At 36.7% G+C, this 24,439-nt stretch overlaps 2 long non-coding RNA genes across 5 annotated transcripts in view; one reads left to right on the plus strand and one right to left on the minus strand.

Annotated features, from left to right (window-relative positions):
• The window catches only part of LOC118532429 (uncharacterized), a 145,675-nt gene extending 128,075 nt beyond the window's left edge, over positions 1 to 17,600 (plus strand). For all 4 annotated transcript variants that reach the window (XR_013447740.1, XR_013447741.1, XR_013447739.1 and 1 more), the window contains 2 exons: positions 15,583 to 15,693; positions 17,457 to 17,600. This is a non-coding gene — a long non-coding RNA (uncharacterized LOC118532429). The remainder of the gene's footprint in view (positions 1 to 15,582; positions 15,694 to 17,456) is intronic.
• The window catches only part of LOC118532430 (uncharacterized), a 73,735-nt gene that overhangs the window by 4,925 nt on the left and 44,371 nt on the right, over positions 1 to 24,439 (minus strand). The window lies entirely within an intron of this gene.

The raw sequence follows: 24,439 nt of genomic DNA on the forward strand, positions 1-24,439 counted from the left end.
AACCATGAGCAAATAAGCTATTTTTGTTTTAGACAATTAAATTTGAGATAATGTGTTACATAGAAGTGAGTAACTTACATAAAAGTATAAGAATATCTTATAGAGATCATTACTTCCTTATGAAGAGAAAATAAAGAACTGTAATATAGATGTACTCTTCAAGCAAATACATGAAAATAAAGAAGAATTTCACCTAAACACCAAAAAAACTGATTTTATGACCTATGATTTTTTAAAATAATGCCTAAAGTAATGCAAGGCAGATTGTTAGTAAGTGGTTCAGAGCTGGAAATACCTCTACAGTCTTAGAACAATGAGGTCAATTTAGCTGGAGTAAATAGTAACATTAGAGGAGTAGCAAGGAACTAGATGGGGAAGGTCAATAGAGACATTAACCTTAAAATGTCTTGGGTAATAGTTCAGACTTTCTTCAAGAGGTAACAAAAAGTTGACTGAAGATTCTTAGTAGGGCAGTGACATAATCAAATCAGTGTTTTGACAAAAGTGGTTGTTTTGTATGGATTAGTATGAGGAAAAACTTGACACATCAGGGCCAGTTAGGATGATTTCCAGATATGAGGTTATGAGAAGTTGGACTAAGGAAATGACAGTGCATACAAGTTCAAGAACTATCTAATGAATAATTAAGGGATGACTGAATGGTAAAAGGAATGATGAAGAAGGAAAATCCAGAGATGATGCTGAGATTTTGAGTTGGGATGACTAAGAAAATTGGGGCGACACTGATGCAGAGAAGAAAACTGAGAAGAGATAATGGGTTGAAAGGTAATGGTGATCTACTGAATAGAATTCTAGACCTACTGAGATAGTGAGTTCTAGACCTACTAAGTTAATATTATATCCAAGTAGAAATATCCCATGTTTAGTTTCTGGCATGAAATTGAATTAAGATGAGACATTAGAACTCACAATAATAAGCAGTATTTTCCAAAATGTGTTTCTCAAACACTATTGACATGAGATGCCCCATTAAAATATCCTGAGACTAAATAAATTTGGAAAATGTTTACTACTTCTCGGATACTCAGAATGCACATTAGAATATCAAACACTCAGAATGATCCTTCTGTACAGAAGTCTATATAATTTTGCCTAAGCAAAACATTCCAAACTATGGTCAACCCTTGACACTTTATATCATGATTCACTTGGAAAATGCAGGATGAGACTCACCAAGAATAGACTTAATAGCTAAAGCCAGTGCACAGCATCAATCAAAAAATGGAAAAAAAAAACAAACTTGAGAGTGAAGGTCAAAGGGTTAAGAACTGAACTAGAATAGAGAAGAGCCTGGAAAAGGAATTGTTTGACAATGGAGGATGATCATGGAAGTTCGGTGTCACAGAAGATCACAGAAGATTAAGTGGGTTTCAGAAGGACAACATGGCCATGTACTGCAGAAATGTTAAGAAGGCTAAAGCCAAAAAGAAAGGCCTGGAAAAGGTCATTGGATTTAGTCAGAAGTCAATAGTCATCCTTGAAAGAGTTTTGGTGGAAGGTTTTGAAGAAAAATATCTGACAGAGGCTAAAGAAAAAGTATGTTGTGAGGGAAGTCAAAACCATAGGTAATAGATATTAACTGGCTATCTGAAAGTGAAAATCTGAGGGAAAGAAGACTAGCTCCATGGGCTGTCTGTGTCAACTGGAAAATTTTCAATAATGTAAAAAATCTGTGCACATGCAAAGACAGATGAGAATATGCCAATGGAATCTGTCTAGGAATGATGCTGAAGAGTGAGAATACTATATCTGAGGAGTAAGGAATAGTCCTAGAGCAAAAGTAGCAGCATTAATCTGGAAGAAGAGGAACGGCGTTTTTTCTGAGATGAGTACAGAAGACAAGTGATGTCAAAAGAGGGCTAAATGGGTGACGATGGAAAAGAAGAACTCCTAAGGATCAGCAGAGTTGTGGGAAGGAGGCAGATGACCAGGAGGAGGCTGTAGTTAGAGAAGGAGAGAACCAAATGTATGCTTTTGGAAAAGGAGCAATGCTAGCCTCCTTGAAGGACAGTAAAATCTGGGAGATTGAGGAGGTAATTTAGGTTAATGTTGAATATAAAATGAAAGGGAGTACAAATATTTATTCTTTAATAAAACATATTCTTTAATACATATAATATGGAAAAATTTGGAAAGGGTGATAAGATCTGTCCCCTTATTGTTTATTAGTTTATTTCAATTGCTCATTAAAGATGAGAATTCTCCATTAAACTCTAAGTTCTATGGGGCAGGCCTTGGTCTGTCTTGTTATTTTTGTGCCATTGACATCTAACAGTGGCTGGCAGATAGTAGGTGGTTGGTAAATATTAGTTCAGAATTTATAGGTGTGCTTTGGTTCAGGAGGCAGAGTGGAAGTGCAGGGCACAAATGATAGGAATAAATACTTGATTATAGCAGAAGAAGAAGACTAGGTTCATGAGTGAGGAAACAGATCTCACTAATAAACATTTTTGAGTCATGAAGCTGAAAATGACCTCTCAGATCTTCTAATCTTGATTCCTGATTAAGTGAGGAAAGCCTCACTTAATTGCTCAGCCTTAAGAAACAAACTCAGTCAGGGTCATCTGAGTGGCTCAGTAAGTTAAGCGTCTGCCTTTAGCTCAGGTCATGATCCTGGGGTCCTGACATCCAGCCCCATGTTGGGCTCCCTGTTCAATGAGGAGCCTGCTTTTCCCTCTCCCTCCTGTGCTCTCTTGCTCTCTCCCTCTCTCTCTCAAATATATAAATAAAAATCTTAGGAAAAAAAAACTCAACCAAAAAGACTCATAATAGCAGCAAAAAGCTACATTTGATTTCATCATTTGAGACTTTTACCATTACCCAAATATGAAGAATATAAATATAATCACAAGCTTTCCCCCTTTCAACAGTTCACTTCCATTTCCTGCTAGTAGCAGCATCACTGATCTTTTCGAAGTCATCATTCCCATAATACTTGGGGTCTCACTCTCCACTCCCAATGCCTACTCCAGATACACCCAAAATAAAAGGCCACTGTGAGAATTACAAGTTCTAAAACACCCGATGAATATGAAGTGAGGTGAAGAGCAAAGGCATTATGCAACACATTTCAGTTGTGCCAGTAGGTCTTGGTATTTCTGACTTACTAAGTTGACTCCTCTTCTAAAACTAACAAAGCAGTGCAGCATGCAGCAAAAAGCATCAACTTTGGGGCCAGCGATCCAGACTTGGTTTTTTAATCCCAAACACAATTACTTGCTTACTATGTAATTCTACTTATTCAACTCCATGCAATGAGGATGATAATTACTTGTAGTTTCAGGTTGGTTTTGAAAATTATAGATAATGTCTATAATGTACTTGGTACAAAGCAAACACTCAGTAAAGTGAAGTTACAAATATTTTTATCCAAATACTCTGTTTTGATAGCCAAAATGCCACAGCTAGGGCCATAGTTAGACATTATAAGTTTCTGGCCATAACAAGTGAAAAAGGGCAGTGAAAATGAGTCTAAATACAGAAAATTACTTGAAAGTCTGTTTAGGAAACAGACCCCCCACCCCCCTTTCTACTATAAACTGCAGGGCAACTGTAGTGTTCATCTCCAGGAAAGGACTAAAAAGATTTCTCTGAAAAGGGTAAAATAGAGGGTCTCTGGAGTAGGAGATATCAGAGTCATTGGTATCCCTAATATCACACTAAATATGTGGAGATTAAATCAATATTTACATTCTGAATGCTGAGCTATCCTGCCTCCTTCCCTCATTCAGCTCCCAGGACTCTTAACAGCCAGTTATCTAACCTGCAGGCAAGAGATTGGAAATTTTCTTTGGGCAAAGTGACCAGCCAAAAAGGGATACTAAACTGAACATCAGAAATTCAATGAAAAAAAAAAGAAAGAGGGGCGCCTGGGTGGCTCAGTCGTTAAGCGTCTGCCTTCGGCTCAGGTCATGATCCCAGGGTCCTGGGATTGAGCCCCACACCGGGCTCCCTGCTCCGTGGGGAGCCTGCTTCTCCCTCTCCCACTCCCCCTGCTTGTGTTCCCTCTCTCGCTGTGTCTCTGTCTAATAAATAAATAAAATCTTAAAAAAGAAAAAAATAAAGAAAGAAAGAGAAAGAAAGAAAGAAAGAAAAATTCAACAAAAGCACAGACCACCAAAAGTGAAGCCCACAATTGACAAGCACTGTCCACACACTCAAACTTGCAGTCAGGTTTTCAATGGCCTTCTCTTTGAAAAAAAGAGCGACTAAGGATTACCAGACAAATAAACAAGGGAATGGAGACTATTAAAGGAGAAGAAAAGTTTACTTAAAGAAATCATTCTAAGATGTATAAGAAATAAATATTATAACTATGAGGCAAGGTCAGTATGCTATTGAAAATGGAGGGGGCATTATGCATAATTTTTTAAAAGAGCTTTTTGAATTTAAAAAAATGCAGAAATCAAAAACTCAATAGAAAGCCTGGGGAATAACCCTGCAGAAACCTTTCAAAGAATAGAGTAAGAAGACAAACAGAAAATAGGAAAGATAGGCAAATAAAGAACTAATCCAGGAAATCCAATACCCAAATAAAAGGATTTCCAGAGAAAGAAAGTACACAATGGAGTAGAGGAGATCAACAAAGAATAATCCACAACATGTCCCCAGAACTGAAGGACATGAGTTTGCAGATGGAGGGGCCTGATGAACGTATCTGCCTTGGCATACTGGAAAAAAAAAAAGATCCATACTGATGTCAATTATCATACATTTTCTGAACACACTGGAAGCAAAGAGAAAACTCCACCCACTTCCAAAGAGAAGGTACAAAGAAGAGTCAGGTATTAGAATGGCTTTGGACTTCTCAACAGCAGCCCTGGAATCTATAAGACATTGAAACAATGACTTTTAAGATACTGAGATTTTTAACCTAGAATTCTATACTCTGACTACCAATGAACCGTGAGGGAAAATAAAGACATTTCAGACATCTAAAGTCATGAAAATCGAGCTGCTGTGACTCTCTCAGTAAACCATTAGATGATGTGTTACACTAAACAAGAGCATAAACCAGGAAAGAAAAGGTATAAGATACGGGAAAAATGTAGGAAATTGGGAAAAGTCAAACAACTCCAGGGGAGATTTCTTCAAGAAAAATGAAATTAGTAGAACACCTAATATGTCTGGATGTATTTGGAGGGGTGTAAACAACTAAAAGTGGTTGAAATTAAATTATGTATTTAATTATATATATAAAACTACTAACCAAAGGATTATATATGTAAAAATACTAATCAAAGGGGAAAAAAACACAAGGCAATGAACTAATAAAAGGAAAGTAAAATTAATCCCAGTATCATATGTGGCTCAGCAGGAAATATCATTTAACTATTTATAAGAATTCAAACAATAGAATATTACTGAGCCATCAAAAAAATGAAATCTTGCCATTTGCAATGATGTGGATGGAACTAGAGGATATTATACTAAGCGAAGTAAGTCAATCAGAGAAAGACAAATGACCATATGATTTCACTCATATGTGGGAATTTAAGGAACAAAACAAAGGATCATAGAGGAAGGGAGGGAAAAAAAAAAACAAGACGAAATCAGAGAGGGAGACAAACCAAAAGAGACTTAAGCATAGGAAACAAACTGAGGGTTGCTGGAGGGGCTGGGGTGGGGGGATGGGTAACTGGACACTAAGGAGGCATTAAGGAGGGCACCTAATGTAAAGAGCACTGGGTGTTATATACAACTGATGAATCACTGAACTCTACCTCTGAAACTAATAATACACTATATGTTAATTAATTGAATGTAAATAAAATTAAATTAAATTTTAAATAAGGAATTCAAACATTGAATATTGATTTAACTAAACATGATATAACTATATTGGGAGGAGAAGAGTACAGGGGAAAAATATATAGGTGGAGGGGGGCATAGACACAGGCAGTAGGATGAATGGTTTCAAGCAAAAATGAATGCTAAATCTTTATCTGGAGGGAGATGACATGAGATAATATCTAAAATTGATAGATCAAGATGTAACAATAAAACCATGTTGCTTAGAAATTTGCAGATAAGTTAAAAATAACAAAAAAAAATTTGTTTCTGGAAATCAGGAAATAGGGGAGCAGTAAGAGAGAGGGAAAGTGTTTTACAGAACAATTTAACTATGTGCATACATATCTTGGATAAAAATTTAAAATACACAGAGATGGAAAATGGAAAAAGAACAGCTAGCAAGCTGGCTTAAGATTCCTTATAGTAATAATTTTGATGAAGAGTTAAGAGGAATGCAGTTAGCTTTTAGAAGGAGGTGACCATTTGAACAAATAACGTGAATAGTGTAAAGAATGATAGAAATATAGGCTCATTGAAGTTGTCTGCATCTGTGTTTGGGAAGGGAGGGCATTGGCCCTAGGAACATAGACTATGTAACTAAAAGTATATTATTTCTATCAACAATTTCTGATGAAATAGATTAACTCTAGACACAAAGGAGGTAATATTTAATATTAATACTTAATAAACTGCAGAGTTCCTAGAAACACTGTTCAATATTAATTTTTAAGTTTACAATCTTACATATTTCTCTGATATTTAGATTGAATTGTACTGAATTTAGTGAAATATCAAAGAAAACATGTGAGTCCTGTTATTTTGTTGGACCACGTCTAGAAAGGACAGTAGTAAGAAGCAAAACTCTTTAGGTTTACAAATTTCTAATGTTTTAATGATTTTCCATTAAAATCCAGCAATTTGCAAAAAGAGGTTTATAGATGTTTAATAACAGAGCTTCCTGTTGAAAACAACACTTGGCTTTTATGGCACATTTATCAAAATTTTAATGATTAAATAGTTTCCATTAAAAATGAATATTTTTTAGTTTTTAATTGTAAATTAAGAATATCATGTATATAATCATTTTAAGAAGTTATCTGATACCTTTATCACTTAAAAGGGAAGATTGTTGGGGTACCTGGATGGTGCAGTCCATTAAGTGCCGACTCTTGGTTTTGGTTCAGGTTGTGATCTCAAGGTCATAAGATCCAGCCCCATGTCGGCTCAGCCGGAAGTCTGCTTGGGATTCTCTCTCCCTCTCCTTCTGCCCCTCCCCCCTGTACTCGCACACGTGATGTCTCTCTCTTTCAAATGATAAATAAATATTTTTTTAAAAAGTAGAAAAAAGGGCGCCTGGGTGGCTCAGTTGGTTAAGCGACTGCCTTCGGCTCAGGTCATGATCCTGGAGTCCCGGGATCGAGTCCCACGTCGGGCTCCCTGCTCAGCAGGGAGTCTGCTTCTCCCTCTGACCCTCCTCCCTCTCATGCTCTCTGTCTCTCATTGTCTCTCTCACAAATAAATAAAATCTTAAAAAAAAAAAAGATATAAAAAAATAAAAAAAAAAAAGTAGAAAAAAAAAAATAAAAGGGAAGATTGTTTTGCCAGCTTTAGCCAAAAAAATTCAAGAGGAAAATTACAATAAATGTTCTTATATTCTGGCAATTTTCTTGTCACAGCTTATATTTGGTGACATGATGTACCAATTAATAAAATATAAAAAATCTTTATAAACAAAATTTTTTTTTTTAATTAGAGGTTTTTTGGGGGCACCTGGGTGGCTCGGTTAAAGCGGCTGCCTTCGGCTCAGGTCATGATCTCAGGGCCCTGGGATTGAACCCTACATCAGGCTCTCTGCTCAGCGGGAAGCCTGCTTCTCCCTCTCCCACTCCCCCTGCTTGTGTTCCCTTTCTCGCTGTCTCTCTCTCTGTCAATAAATAAAATCTTAAAAAAAAAAAAAAACAACTCAGAATCTTACATAACTTGCCTATATATGTGTATGTATGAATGTATGTATATAGGATCTAATTAGAATTGTCCTTGGACATTACTTAGTCCATTCTCCATTTTTGTCCAAACAGGAAACTGAAGAACAGAATGGTTTAGTGGTTCTCTAATGCTAATATGACACAGCTGATTGGTGGAAAAGCAGTAAAAAAAAAAGAAACCCTTGGTCTCCTGATCCTCAGTCCCATTCTATTTCTGTGTCATCAGTTGTAAAAGAAATCTAATTTTTGGTCATTATGAATTTAAAGGAAAATTTTTTTTTTAAACACTTTTTTTTTTTAAGATTTTATTTATTTTTTGACAGAGAGAGACACAGCGAGAGAGGGAATACAAGCAGAGGGAGTGGAAGAGGGAGAAGCAGGCTTCCCGCGGAGCAGGGAGCCCAATGCGGGGCTCGATCCCAGGACCCTGGGATCATGACCTGAGCCGAAGGCAGACGCTTAATGACTGAGCCACCCAGGTGCCCCTAAATGAAAAAATTTTTTAAACATAATTTATTCTTTGATGACAATAGCAGGAGGAAAAAAACTTTTACAAATTATTCAATCAGAGTTGGGACAGAAGAGATTCATTAAGGAAAATGGGGAAATTTTGGTAAGGCTGTAGATTGGCAGTATGTCCCAATCAGATTTCCTATACATCTACTTAACCCTAAATAGCATATCTATAAAAATAGCCTTTCTTACTCTTCAGTCTGTACAGCATGGGAAGATGGAAGTCTGGAAGAAAGCCAGTCTTACTGGCCTAAGAATTAAGAGAACTGAGTTTGGGTCTTTCTGAGCAGCTAAAATCTAAGGTGAAATCCCCTAACGGAAGGAGCTACTCAGTGAGAAGCCTGGAAATCTGCATGTAAACTCCCCTCAAATTGTTGGCTGACTGCTTATAAATATGCCAGTGACAATCCAAGGAACCTAGCAGAAGGTAACAACTGGGGAAGGCTCTAAGAGCTAAGCAGAAATTTTAGATGCTGCCCACCACAGGTAAGACACACTTTGGAGCTGAAATCCAACCGAGTTAGGTGACCTTGGTAAACACCTTGGGCTTTCCATGAAGTACACCACCAAAACTAAAACATAAACTTGTCCTAAAAAAGTGAAAACCAACTTCCCCAAGTTAAAGGTGATCTGTCTGTAATTTAACTGCCTGCTAAACACCTTGGGCTTTCCATGAAGTACACCACCAAAACTAAAACATAAACTTGTCCTAAAAAAGTGAAAACCAACTTCCCCAAGTTAAAGGTGATCTGTCTGTAATTTAACTGCCTTAGTACTTTTCAGAGGAAGAGCCAGAGACTCTGCAATGTATTACCCACAGCATAACAATAAAAAATTAATAGAAATGGGAAAATGTGACTTACAGTCGATAGAAAGAGACCAACAAAGGACCTAGGTGTTAGAGTTGGCAGAGAAAGACTTTAAAATAACTGTGATAAATATCTTTAAATGTCTACAAGAAAAGATGGATATAACATAAATAAATGGGTCATGGGGAATAAAGATTAGAAAAGCAGAAAAGAAACTGCCCTTATTCACAGACAACATGATTCTACATGATTCTCCAAAAATCTATTAATTCCAATAAGTGAATTCAGCAAGTTTCTAGGATGTAAAAAGTCAGTATTTCTATACTATTTCAACAAACAATTGGAAATAACATATAAAAATAAATATCATTTATAATAATGTCAAAAAACATTAAATACCTAAGAATAATTTTATTTTTAGATCTTTACCTTGAAAACTACAAGTCTGCGGGAAGAAAGGCCTAAAAAGTAAAGAAATACACCATGTACATTGTTGCAGGATGATAGTGTAAAAATGTCATTCCACCTAAAAATGATCTATAGAATCAGTATAATTCCAACTCAGAATGCTATTTTTTATGGAAATTGTTAGTGTAACATTAACTTATATGGAAATACAAAGGACCAAAATAGCTAAAATAATCCTGAAAAAGAAAAGTTGGGGGACTTAGACCACCTGATTCTAAGACTTATTATAAAGCTATAGTTATTAAGGCAATGTGTAATTGGCATAAGAAAAGACAAATAGATGGATTGAACAGAATAGAGAATTTAGAAATAAACCTCCCCCACCCCCCGCCGCCATGTATATTCAGCCAATTAACAGAAATTCAATGGGGAAAAAGAAAATATTGTCAACAAATGATGCTAGAACAACTGGTATTTGTATATCCTGACTGGTACATCACAACATATAAAAAAATAACCTGAGGTGGATAGTAAGCCTAAAAATAAAAACCAAACTATAAAATCCTTAGAAGGAAGCATAAAAAATATCTTTGCAATAATGTAGTAGCAAGGATTTCTTGGTATGTAAAAAGTAGTAGCCATCACAGAAAAAAAGATACATTGGACTTTATCAAGATTAGAAACCTCTGTTCATCAAAAGATACCCTTAAGAAAATGGAAAAGGTAAATCACATACTCACTGTCAAGGCTTAGTGAAGCTATACTACACAGCTTGCATGTCTTTTGATTTTATTCATATTTTGTTCTGGAGAAATAGAAATATCATAAATCTTGACACTGTAAAAGTACAGAAGTTGAAGTTTAAAAACTGGGCAGCAGAAATGGAAGTTTGGATAGTGATGTTAGTAGCATCTTATTAACATGAAAAGTAAAGAGAAAGACTTCATAGTTGGATGAAACAGGCAATAGCAATTTCAGTATAATATTTAAAGTCAGTCAGTAACCAGTACAAATCAAAGTAACAATAGGATTACTAAATCCTAAGATTAATAATAGGATTATTAAAACAAGTAGCAAGTAATATGAGTAGACTAAATACTCACTGTTTATAGTTGGGAAATAATAGATAATATCCAAAGCTGATAAGTCAAAAACTACCAGTAAAACATAAACATTTAACCTGGGGAAAACTGATTTAGGGATGGAGTAGGGGATTCTGCTTTTCATTTTATGTCCATTCTCTAATATTTAATTTTTTCCATACATGTGTATTTATTACATTGATTTTAAACAGAGAGATTAATAGACAATAGGAAAAGAGGGAGGGAGAGAAACCTACATACCTAGAGGTTATCACTGCATAATGAAGTTTCAGATGGTTTCTTTCTTCGTTACACCTGTCTGTACGGCTGACAATCTTTTTATAATTATAACATGAAAATAAAGCCAGTTTCCCTCTGAAGGACCAGAAAATCTCAAATTTTAAAAAACCAAGTGAATTACTTCAAATCAATTGAAGTACTTTATTGCCTACCAGAAAATAACATCTGGCAGTGTTGGAGCTTTCTGATGGGAAAACACTTCAAAATGTCAAAGTACTATTAACTTCTTAGTTTGGATCACTATATTATACTGAATACAAACCACTGTTGTTTCAGTTGATGAATTCTGGAGAGTCCTTAGTCTCAAAGTGCCAGGTAGGACTGAAGAATACTTCCCTATAGTTGAGCAGAAAGTTCTCACAATAATAAAATTACTGTCAAATGTCACTGAGTTCTTTGCAATTATTGTGGGAGTAAAGAAATCCTAAAAATACCCCTATGGTAGTATCTTTACAGTTTGTACTGACATAAACTCTTTTGGGATTCTTCTCTAAGATGAAGTCTACACCCATAATTATGTCATCATGTATGCAGAAGTGTCATTTTTGCTCAGTTCTTGTAATTTGTTTATAAGCCTGGAAGAGCAATAGCTAATGGTGATGGCCAGAGCCATCTGCCACTTAGATACTGGTGTTCCCACTAGAACTGTGATGTTGGTTCATCTATATCCTAAATTAGGTGTGTAGAGAAAAAAATACATGCCTGTAAGAATGCATTTTATAGCGAGCAGAGTGTTGTTCCAGAAACTAGTCATCAGGTTATCTTGGCCATTGTAAATTCAGTACATCTGGGAATTTTTCTCAGGAAAACATTGGGTAGATGCTCTAACTACTGGCTTGGACTTTGTTTGACTACTGCAAATACTGGAAAAAAGTAAAGCACATATGAAGCTCCAGTGTATAATCTACCAAGTTAATTCCATGATACATGATGGTGAAACCTTGATCAGGAGTCCTTACTGAGTTTGTAAGATTATATTAATGGCTTATGGTAGACTCCTTCACAAATGGCAATGAAATATTCACAATTCCCCTATTGCTTTATTCCTAAGTCTGGGCCAGATATTTGCAATCAACTAATGCTGTGTGTGTGTGCATTTTTTTCCTTATTTAAATTTAGGATTCTCTAAGAACCTTGCTTGCATAAATATAGTGAAATAGTTAAAAGTAGGGATTTTGAAGTCAGACATATCTGGGTCTGAATCCTTCAAGCTCGAATTGTTAGATAACCTTCATCAACACAGTCATTGTGAACCTCAGTTTTCTTATCTATAAAAAAAGGAATGAAAGCACAACTCAGAGAGTTGTAAAATTAAATATGATAGTTTATATAAATCACCTAGTGCAGTGGTTCCCAAGTTGTATACACATTGGATTCTCCTGGGGAGCTACAAAAGACCTACTGGTTCCTATGTTCCATCCCAAGAGACTGTGATTTAATGGGTCAGAGGTGTGGCCTGAGTTTTGAAATTTTGTAAAGGTCTCTAGGTGACCCTAACATACAAACAGGTTTGGAAACCACTGACCTAGTGCATAGCAACACCAGCATAAGGTGCATATGGCCTAAGTGTTTTATAAACATTATCTAACTTAATATTTGTAATAATCCTAAGAGGCGAACACTATATAATCCCCAATTTCCAGATGATAAGCTGGGGTTTAGAGATATTTGATAACATAATCAAGGCCAGGTAATTATTACAAAGCAGAATCAATATTTAAACCCAGTTTGCCTGAATCCAAAGCCAAGCCCTCAGTTGTAATGCTATCTAGTCCCAAGCAAATTTCCTATCCGTAACTTTCCAACCCAATTGAGGTATGGTATTTTGACAATCTCAGTTTTGGGGAAAAAAAGAAAGAAGAAAACACACACAAAAAAGAACCCCTCCAGAGTTGTGAGTAAACACTCAAAAAATCATAGAAACAACTGCTTTGTCTCAAGCAAATGGTCAGACTGAAAGCATGGTATAACTGCTGAGGATTATTGCAGGAAATGGGATAATAAAGGTTAGCTATGTTTCTCATCAATAAACACATCATTCCATGTTAGACAATAGTTCTTAGTCCTGCTGAATTTTAGTTTTTTTAATTTTTTATTTTTTTAAAGATTTATTTATTTTAGAGAGTGAGAGTGTCTGAGCAGGGGGAGAGGGAGAAAGGGAGTCTCAAGCAGACTCCCCACTAAGCGTGGAGCCCGATGTGGGGCTTGTTCCCACCACCCTGAGATCATGACCTGAGCCAAAACCAAGAGTTGGACACTCAACTCACTCAACTGACTGAGCCATCCAAGTACCCCAGTCCTGCTGAATTTTTTAATAGAATTTTGCATGAAAACTCACTCCAGCTTCCTTCTAAATGGATCAAGGACTCAAAAGACAAAGATGTCTTTTGGAAGTTATACTCAGCACTTACTTTTCACTTATCTATACTACAATAATTAGCCTTTGTCAAAACTGGATTGATGTGAATTTCAGCCACAATAATTGAAACATGGTCTATGTTCAGTAAAGTCCAAGATACAAGTGAAATGATAAAGCATTACCATATTACTGTGAGCATATCCTTCACAGAACCATCTCGAACTGGATTTTTTTACTCCAGCTTCTCAGAACAGGCTAGAATAACTGAGAAACTTTTTAAAAAACAAAAAATCCCTACAAAACAGCTATTCTCTGTCATGACACCTGGGTTGTCTGGGTACCCAACTGAAGAAAAAGAACAAAATTAGAGGACAAATACTGTCTGATTTCAATACTTATTATAAAACTACAGTAATTAAGACTGATGTATTGGCATAAAGATAGACAATGGAACAGAATAGAGAGCCCTGATATAGACCCACACATGTCTAGACAACTGATTTTTGACAAAAGTACAAAGGCAATTCACTGGAGAAAAAGTAATCTTTTCAACAAATGGTGCTGGAATATTTGTATGTCCATATTAAAAAAAAAAGAGAGAGAGAACTTCAATCCATACCTCTTACCACATACCAAAATCAACTCAAAATGGACCATAGATTTAATGTAAAAATCTAAAACTATAGAATCTGAAAAGCAACATGAGAGAAAATCTTTGAGACCTTGGGTTTAGACAAATATTTCTTAATTACAGCACCAAAGACAATCCATAAGAGGAAAAAAAAAACAATAAATTGGACTTCATCAAAATTTGAAAGCTTAGTTCTTCAAAAGATCCTACAAAAGAATGAAAAGACAATCCACAGATTGGAGAAAATATTTGCAAATCATAGATCTGATATAGAACTTGTTTCCAGAATATATAATGGACTTTCAAAACTCAATAATAAGAAAACAACTCATTTTTTTTTTTAAAGGGAGCAAGTGGTTTGAACAGACACCTCACCAAAAAGATATATGATAACAAATGAGTATGTGAAAGGATGCTCAGTGTCATTTGTCATTAGGTAAATATAAATTAAAACCGCAATGAGATACCACTATACATGTAACAGAATGGCTGAAATTAAAATAACTGACCATATCAAGTATTAGCAAGGATGTGGAACAACCAGAATTCTCATTCACTGCAGGTAGAAATAGACGTGTTTCAGCCCTTCAGAAAAAAGCTGGACAGCATCTTAAAAATTTAAATACACACCTAATGCATGATTTAGCCATTCCACTCCTAGGTATTTACCCAAGAGAAATGAAAATAGACATCCATAAAAAGATTTGAATACAAATATTCATAGCAGTTTTATCTACAATAGCCCCAAACTGGAAAACAACCCAAATGGGTGATTGGATGAGCAAATTATGGTATATCCATGCAACATCCAACATGCAGCATGGATAAATATCAGAATAATTATGCTGAGTAAAAGCAGCCAAGAAAAAACCAAATACATGCTGTATGATTCCATTTATATAAAATTGTAGAAAATGAAAACTAATATATAGTGACAAAAAGTAGACCAGTGGTTACCTAGACTAGGGGAGGGGAGGTAGGAGGGATTAGAAAAAGACACAAGAAAACTTTTGGGCATAATAAATATGCTTATTACCTTAATCGTGGTGTAGTTTCAAAGGGGTACGCAGGTGTCAAAACTTGGACATGTTTTATTAAATATGTATAGTTTTTTATATCAATTATATCTCAATAAATCTATTGAATATACAAATTTTTAATAAGCTCTTCTCTTCTTGTTTAAAGACTTCATTAGCTAAATAGAAAAGCATTACATATGATCATGATATTTTTATTTTATAATTGTTTCTTTTGATTACATGCTGCAGTGATTTCTGATAGGGTTAAGTTTCATTTTCCAGTAATAAAAGATTATCTTTTTTAAAAGCCAGTTTTATTGTTTAAAGACAGCACAAATATCTTAATTAATTGTCTGGATGAAAATAAAAACTCCTTCTACCTCAAAAAGAAATTAGGAGTATCATGGATTAGAGAAAGTTGTACAAAATTTTACAATATGATTGCTTTTGAAATTTAAAAACTGGAGAGCGTATTCAATAGTTTGCAGATTTATCTCATGTACCCTGATCCATTTGTTAACAGGCAATTATGGGAGCAAATTGCTGGTGAGAATATCCGTTTTCATAACTAAAAATATATCTGCCACACTTAAGTACATTTAATTTCTGAGCTTCAATTTGCTGAAGCTTTTGTTTGTCTTTTTCTCCTTTCTTCTCCAAAGGTAAATGGCATGGAAGAATCTTTAGAGACGAAGTTGCATTTCAACAAGCTGGTTTTGGGATTTGTTCATGTCCTGTGCTTGCAGTTATTTATTGCTTTATAAAGGTTATAGGTAGGTAAATATAACTAAAGGTCGATGAAACAGAACATTTTACAGAACACCCCATTTGCTTAACACATCTGAACTTCTAGCATTTAAAATTATTTTCAAGAATGTATCTATTAGAATTATGACAACTGAAATATTCATGACATATCCATATAGATAGGAATAGATGGGTTTTATTTTTTTAAATACTTTTCTTTTTTAGATTTTATTTATTTATTTATTTTTAAAAAGTAATCTCTACACCCAATATAGGGCTTGAACTTACAACCCTGAGATCAAGAGTTGCATGCTCAGGGGCATCTGGGTGGCTCACTCTGTTAAGCATTTGACTCTTGGCTCTTGATTTCGGCTCAGGTCATGATCTCAGGATTGTGAAATTGAGGCCCTGGTCAGACATGCACTGGGTGTGGAGCCTGCTTAAGATTCTCTCTGTCCCTCCCCCAGCTCCAAAGAAAAAAAAAAGAAGAAAGAGTCACATACTCTACTGACAGAGCCAGCTAGGCACCCTGGAATAGCAGATGTTTTGTTTTGTTTTGTTTTTAAAGATTTATTTATTTTGAGAGAAAGAGAGAAAAAGGGAGAGAGCGCGCGTGTGAGCAGGGGGAGGGGCAGTCAAGCAGACTCCTCACTGAGCGCAGGGCTTGATCTCACAACCCTGAAATCATGACCTGAGCTGAAACCAAGAGTCTGATGCTCAACCAACTAAGCCACCCAGGTGCCCCAAATAGACAGTTTTTAAATGCCTATAGAGAAGACTCCACAACTTTGCTTTCGTAATCTATTTTGTGGTAACTTTACCTTCAAGCCAGGACTAAAAAGTAAATTCTAGCTCATTCAGAATTTTGATGAATGACGTATTAATAACTAACTTAATATACTGGTAATAGAGTTGCTCTATGTAGTATACCTGGATTTCCAATTTATAAAAGAAATATGTTATAATGAAATACACAAAAACGAGGCCCTAGAATACCTAAAACAATCTTAAAAAAAGAAGAATCAAGTATGAGGCATCACTCTTCCTGATATTAGGGCCATTTATATAGTGACAGTAATCAAGGCAATAGGGTATTGGTGGAGGAAAAGATGGATAGATCAATGGAAAAGAAGAGAATCCAGGAAGAGACCTATACTCTATCAATGTCAATATCCTGGTTGTCATATGATAGTTTTGAAAGATGTTAACACTGGCTGGAACTGGGAAGTGTACAAGGGATTTCTCTAAATTATTTCTCACAAGTGCATGTGAATCTACAATTATCTCAAAATTATAAGTTTAGTTTTAAAAGTAAAATAATAGCGAATGGAATGGAATATAATTACTGTTTTATTTTAAAATTAAATACAGGATTTTACAATTCTTGGTGGTTTTTATTATAAAGATGAGTTACCACATATAAAGAGTAGAAAAAAACAACTCATTATTTGAAATTTTTAGTTAATTAGATTTTCTTTCTTTTCTTTTTAAAGATTATTTATTTATTTATTTATTTGACAGAGAGAGATACAGCGAGAGAGGGAACAAACACAAGCAGGGGGAGTGGGAGAGGGAGAAGCAGGCTTCCCACAGAGCAGGGAGCAAGGAGCAGAGAGCCTGATGCGGGGCTCGATCCCAGGACCCTGGGATCATGACCTGAGCCGAAGACAGACGCTTATAGACTGAGCCACCCAGGCACCCCTAGTTAATTTGATTTTCAATGACTAGGCTTTGACTGTACACAGAATTGCAGTAATAAGATATCTGAGAGTTCTGTAACCTTTTCCAGGTGTCAGGAAGATAAGCCATAAGCAACTTATCAACCCAGAAAGCTACGGGCCTCCGGGCATGACCTGGGTCTAGGCCACCTGATTGGTTCCCATGTAATGCAATAAAAAAAGGATGTTCTCATCAGCACATCAGAATACTTAAATTTTGCCTGTGAGTATCTGTTTCACAATCTTGAAATATATAAGCAAGAATACATAAAATTGGAGCACAACATTAAAATGTTTGTATGAAGTTATTTTTGCACAGTATCTTTGCAAGTAATCCAGCCTATGATATTATAATGGATGTTATAATTGTGAAAGTTTGTTTCGTTTTGTTTCCCTAAAGCATGGTCTTTCCTATGTTTTTAAAAGAGATTAACATTATAAGAGTGAGCTGGTAAAAATGTAATACATTTTGAATTAGATACATTTTCAAACATAACCTCACAAGCTTTTAGAAGTGTATGGATTGTTGAAAATGTTTCATAAAATGCTTTATCAAAACAAAATTGTAAAAATAAAAACAAAAATTGCCATTTTTCCCCCTGCTGCTCCATTTCTACTGCAACCATCTCAATTCACCCTCTTACCTCAAATGACTTGTCTGAACAATTTTTTTTTTTAAGATTTTATTTATTTATTTGACAGAAAGAGACACAGCGAGAGAGGAAACACAAGGGGGGGGGGTGTGGGAGGGGAAGAAGCAGACTGCCTGCTGAGCAGGGAGCCCAATGCTGGGCTCGATCCCAGGACCCCGGGATCATGACCTGAGCCGAAAGCAGACGCTTAACGACTGAGCCACCCAGGCGCCCCTTGCCTGAACAATTTAAGCAGTCTACTAATTTCTTAGCTCTGACCTGTTCTCACTTCCCACCCTTAGTCCATCCCCCTCACTGTCCCCGTAGTGATCTTTCTAATAAGAAATCTGCTTACCCTCTGTCTGCTTGAAATCCAATCATTGCTTCTGATTGCCTAAAATACAAAATCTAGACTTTGCTGGGCGTGGCCACCTAAAAGCAGGCCCAGCCTACCTGCCACTACTAAATACACATCCCGTACCCTATAGTGGCCACCCTTCTCCGTCTTCTCAGAACACACCATGCTTTTGCTCATGTGGGTCCTTCCATCTAGAATGCCCATCTTTGCCTCTGCCTGGTCAATGATCTCACTTCCTCTCTGAAGCTGTCTTCAATATCCTGAGGCAGTTCATCACTCCTTCTTTTTTGCTCTCTGGGGACTTTATATGGAATAATAGTTACTATTTCTTGAGCGCTTAGTAGGTACCAGGCACTGCCTGACTAAGCATCGTACAGACGTGATCTCATCTGATCTGCCCAGCAGCCCTATGAGGTCATGTGGCACTTTTCACACTGTCTTCTCATTCATTGTTTTCATGTCCGCATCCTCACTGGAAGAGACCAGTCTCATTCGTCTTATCAGAACCACCTCCTCACATAATGCCTGATCAAATCAGGTGCTCAGTAAATGTTTGTTGAGTGAGAGAATGATGGAATGAGTCAAATGAAATAAATACAATAGGGTGCCTTAAAAAGGAACTTATGGAACTGGCTTCCCATACATGTATGTGGCCAGAGCCTGGAATATGCTTCCTAATCCAAATATCTCTCTCCTTGCCCCTGGCATGCTGCCTGAAATCCCCATGGTCCTCAAGAATGCCTTGTCTTTATTTTTTTATTCTTACTGCCACCAACCTAGATTGTCTTGCCTCTTATTTGATCTACTCATCTACTTTCATATCTTCTCCTCTTTAGTTACTAAGTCACTTTGGAAGAGATTGACCTTCCTAAAATACTCATCTGATTATATATTTCCCTTGCTCAACAACTTTATATTTTCTAGAAGGAATCCTTTTGTCTGAGTTTCAACAGTCTACAATCTGGCTTCAACTTGATCGCACACTACGTTTTGAATCCTGTGGTCCAATCAATCTGAAATAGTTGCCATCCTCACCCCATGCCTTTGTTCATTATGCTTTCTTTGCCTGTCTGGGTTGCTTCTTATCCTACATTGTCTATAAAAATTTTATCCCTTCCATAATGCTTTCCTGGAACACTCCAGTCAGGAAAGTTCTCTGGTGTTTCCTACCTGCTCATTACACTGACAGAGGGCTTCTGAGAGACATTTTATGTTTTAGACATCTCCCATATTCAAAAGCTAGCTCTTTGAGGGATCAAGTTGACCTTTTTGTTAACTGCCCACCTCATAAATGATCCCCTTTTTAAATAAGTGCTCCCTCCCCATGTAGGGATGAGTCCTCTAAATGTGTTTCTGCCATGTTACCCTGCATCTCAGAGCATAGGTGAATAGATCAGAATGGGCAGTGATGGGCCAGAGCTTCTCAGAGACTATGTACGTGTAAGAAAGGAGCCTCGGAGCTTGGATCTATCTCCTAAAAGAGAAACTGGGCCACCAGTAGTGATTTATCTTGAGGCCGTGTCCCTCCAAAGGGACCATTTTGTTCATATAAGAAAAGGGCAGCCCTCTAGGTAGATGCAACTTCAAGTGAGGGGTACAAATACATGTGGTGACCTTGAGTAGCCATAGTATTTTCCTTCATAGCTGCAGAGGCAGAGAGAGCTGGGTTGCAGAAAGAGCAGAATAGACCAAATATCTGGGGGTGAAGGTGGGGGGAAAGAATTAACCAAAAATCTGCAGAGAAGCAGCAGTCTATGAGAATTAGAGCATGAGCCAGCAAGAGAGGAAGGGGCAGAGGGAACCAGGGTCTGGTTCCTGTCAGCTTTCCCGATACTGGGTGCAGGCCCTGAAGAGACCCCATTCCCTGTGGTGTTGCTGAGAAAATGCAGGATTCTTTCAACAAACTCATTTTTAGCTCAGGGGCAAAATGAGTCGTGCTTTAGTCATCCAATCCCACAAGGCTGAGAGTAGCTTTTTAGAGAAACTTGCCACATCAGGCATCTGGTGGATACATGTCTTGAATGTAGGTTAGATGGCTGGTTCTTAACCTTAGCTGTACACTAAAAACACCTGAGATGCTTTTAAACCTATCAATTCCTGCATCCGACGCAGACCAATTAGATTCAAATTGGCTTGGATGGGAGGGCTCATACATTTGGTATTTTTAAAAGTTTCCCTGATGATTCTAAAATGTGATCAGGAATTATCACAGGCTAGATGCTATAAAAGCACAGACACGAGGGAACACTGGTAGCATATTAAACAATTTTTATTGGTTAACTCATCTGTGTTGAATAGCTTATCAGATTACACAGTCTGGGAAAAGACTTGGACAGTAGGGTAGGGTCAGGGTAGCATCAGAGCAGTGGAAAAAAAAGTGTATAAAAAGAAGGAGGACAAGCATTGACTTTAGTCCAATTTTTTCAAACAGCAAATTATTAGGGCACTGGAGTAGTTGCATAAACCATAGCTGATCAAGCAGAAGGAAATGGGTTACCCTGACCTTTTTTAATCTCCCAAATGTGGAATTCTCTTAAAATGATACTTTATAAAAACAATATTTTGCTAAAATGTTAAATCGGAAGTCAAGCTTAACTGTATGACACACGGTCTCTAGATCAGCATGATAAAGTAATCATAGCTTAATGTCCAATTACTACTTCTATATTAATAATTTAATTATTAATGTAATTAGGAGGCAGCATGAACTTGCAAGAGTACTAAAATATATCTCTTTAAGGCTCTATGCCCAGGGGCACCTGGGTGACTCAGTCAGTTAAGCGTCTCCCTTCTGCTCAGGTCATGATCTCAGGCTCCCTGCTCAGCGGGGAGCTTGCTTCTGCCGCTCCCCCTGCTTGTTGGTTCTCTCTCTCAATTAACAAACCTTATTTGTTTGTTAATAAATAAATAAATAAAACCTTTAAAATAAATAAATAAATAAATAAATAAATAAATAATAAAACCTTTAAAAAAAGGGGGGGCTCTATGCCCAATTTTCCTACATTGTTAGATCAAGTATGACTTCATCTTGCTTAAAATGTTGTTGGTACATTTCTTAATGCATTCTGACTGGTACTGTAGCTAGTTTAGTGTTCATCTTTTGTCTTCTACTTAGAAGCTCCTTGAGAGAAGCAATCATGGTATTGATCTTTGTATCCCTCATAAGGAACCGTCTTCAATTAGGGCATTTTAGTTTTATTTGTTGTATTAAGCTATATCACTTAGGCATAAATTCTACTGCCAATAATAGTAAACCGTACCACAATGGCTTAAACAATGGGTTTATTTTTCTCTTATAGCAAGAAATCTAGATACAGGCAGTCCGAGGTTGGCACGGCTTCTCAAAGAAGCCATTAAGGATACACATTCTTTTCATCTCTCTGCTTCTGCTATCCTGACTGTTTAGCTTGTCACCTCATGGATATTAAGATGGCTGCTACAGGGGTGCGTGGGTGGCTCAGTCGGGTAAGCGTCTGCCTTAGGCTCAGGTCATGATCTCAGGGTCCTGGGATCCAGTCCAGAGTAGGACTCCCTGCTCAGCGGGGAGTCTGCTTCTTCCCCGCCTTCTGCCCCTCCCCCCACTTGTGCTCTCTCTTGCTCACTCTGCTCTCTCTCTCTCAAATAAACAAATAAAAAAATCTTTAAAAAAAGATGGCCGCTACACCTAAGCATTACATTTTTTGCAGGCAAGAAGGGGACAGGTTCAAAAGGCTCAAAGGATCATTCTGTCCCAATCTCTCCTTTTAAAAAGCTTTTATGGAATCTCAGCCATTAACACTTCATTGGTTAGAACTGGACCCATGTTTATCCCTGGACCAATACCAGAAAATAATTAGGGAGAAAGGAATTATGGATTGGAGTTGAGTCAGACAGAAACATTCACGTAAGGCTTGATTCTAATTAGAACTGAAAGGAATGTTACCGATTATTTGGCTCCTCCTCTGAGATCTGACAGATGAGAAAACTGTGGGCCAAAAATGTCTGAGATCTACAGCCAAGTAATGGCAGGACAGAGAATAAACTAAGATCCAGCTATCACCACTCCTAGGCCATTGAACATTCCATACATCCACATACAGATCATTAGAATGTCCTACGTTAGAAGCTACGAGTCATTTCCAAAGAGAGAATTTAGAACATTGGAACTTTATTTCAGCTGTCTCCAAAAGAATCTTCTCCTTCCTATAAATATTCATAGCAACAAATGGAAAAACAGACTTTCCAGTCTTCCTTTGACTTAAAAGATGGCAAAATAAACTTCAAAATTTCGGGGAGACAGACATATCCTCCATAAGTTGTCCTCGTGTTCTGTGTAATTTGGAAGGTTGTTTTTTAAAAGTCCTAATGCAAGGGCGCCTGGGTGGCTCAGTTGGTTAGGCGACTGCCTTCGGCTCAGGTCATGATCCTGGAGTCCCTGGATCGGGTCCCGCATCGGGCTCCCTGCTCGGCGGGGAGTCTGCTTCTCCCTCTGACCCTACCCCCTCTCATGTGCTCTCTCTCATTCTCTCTCTCAAATAAATAAATAAAATCTTTGAAGAAGAAAAAAAAAAAAAAAAAAAGTCCTAATGCAAAACAAATTCATTACACAATGAAAATCTGAAAATGGTAAAGAACAATTCCAGTGTTTTCTCTTTTCCCTTAGTATATACTACCAATGCTAATTTTTGCTAGGAAAAAAAAAATTAATTTATTGTTACTATCAAATGATCTCAATACCTTGACACCCCAAAAATAAGGTTTGTTAATTGTATGACATCTAAATAATCATCATTCCATAATTTTTCAGTTTCCCCAAATGACCAATCTTAGCTCTTTAGGTATGATAGCCACATTCCAGGAAAAAAAAAAATCTCCATTTCAACCAATGAATGTTCTACAATAGTTTTGATTATCAGTTCTCCATATCTATGATTTTTATCATTATGAGTAAATGCTGAATTAGTGGTAGCTATTATTAAGTTTAGGTTAATATAAGTTCAACAACAAGACAATAGATACACATCTTTGAAATAGTAAAACAGGTCAAAACAAAAATCAATTATATTTTTATTATGTTCAAACATATCTGGGCCTGGATTTCTGGGACTCGTAGTATTACATAATGATATCATTACCCTTATACATATAGCATATATGTATTTAAGCCATTCATCCATCTGCTGTCATGTACTACTTGAAGGATTTATTCAGCAATAACCTTGCTACCACCACAAACTCTGTTAGGGAGAACGATTTCTATGAAAATTCTACTTCATAAGCTATCATTTTAAAGAGGGAGGTACAGTAAAGAGATGTTTTATCATACATTTTGTAATAACCCTACATAGTTTTTCTAAGTCAATTTTAATCTGTTTGGGGTGTGTAGTTTATCGGTTATATTTCAGTTTCCATGGCGACAGATGCAATCATCACATACACATTCTGCAGCTGGGTAGACAGGCAGTCTCCTCTGAGACTTTAACTTGCAAATAAAGCAGTGTGTGAGTAAGAGGCAGGCATGCCTCCTCCAGTAGACTGAGCACACTGCACTTCTAGGATACCAGTCTCAGGTGATAGCCAAAGCAAGGCTTCCAAACGCCACTCTTTCTCCAGCTTTCTCATAGAACAGTTGAGACATCTTTACCCAAGGCAGAAAGATACTTTCATTTCTGCTTTTAGAATCTGGGACTTAGGTTAAAATAAAACACAGTGGAAAACCGTACACTAAGTACCTGGTTCTCATCCATTTCTTAAGACTTCCTGTGTTTCTGAAGTGGAAATTTATAAAAATACAGTTCAGCTGTTCTGAAAATAAAACTCAGAGGTTGATGAAAAATAAAGTTGCAGAAGTCACTGAAAAAGACGACTTCAGTAACAAACAATCCTTGAGTCCTTCATGATGTCCTGAAAGTGAGATATCATGTATTGACTCAGTTTCAAAAAAAGATGCTTTATTTTTTTTGTTGTAGGAAATCTCAAATACACACAAAAATAGAAAATAAATGAACCTCTATGTACACATCTCTCAGATTCAGTTATTAGCAACATTCTGATACTTGTTTTATCTATAAACCCCCACATATTT

The sequence above is a fragment of the Halichoerus grypus genome, chromosome 5 (genome assembly GCF_964656455.1).
Source record: "Halichoerus grypus chromosome 5, mHalGry1.hap1.1, whole genome shotgun sequence".
NCBI classification, from domain to species: Eukaryota; Metazoa; Chordata; class Mammalia; order Carnivora; family Phocidae; genus Halichoerus; species Halichoerus grypus.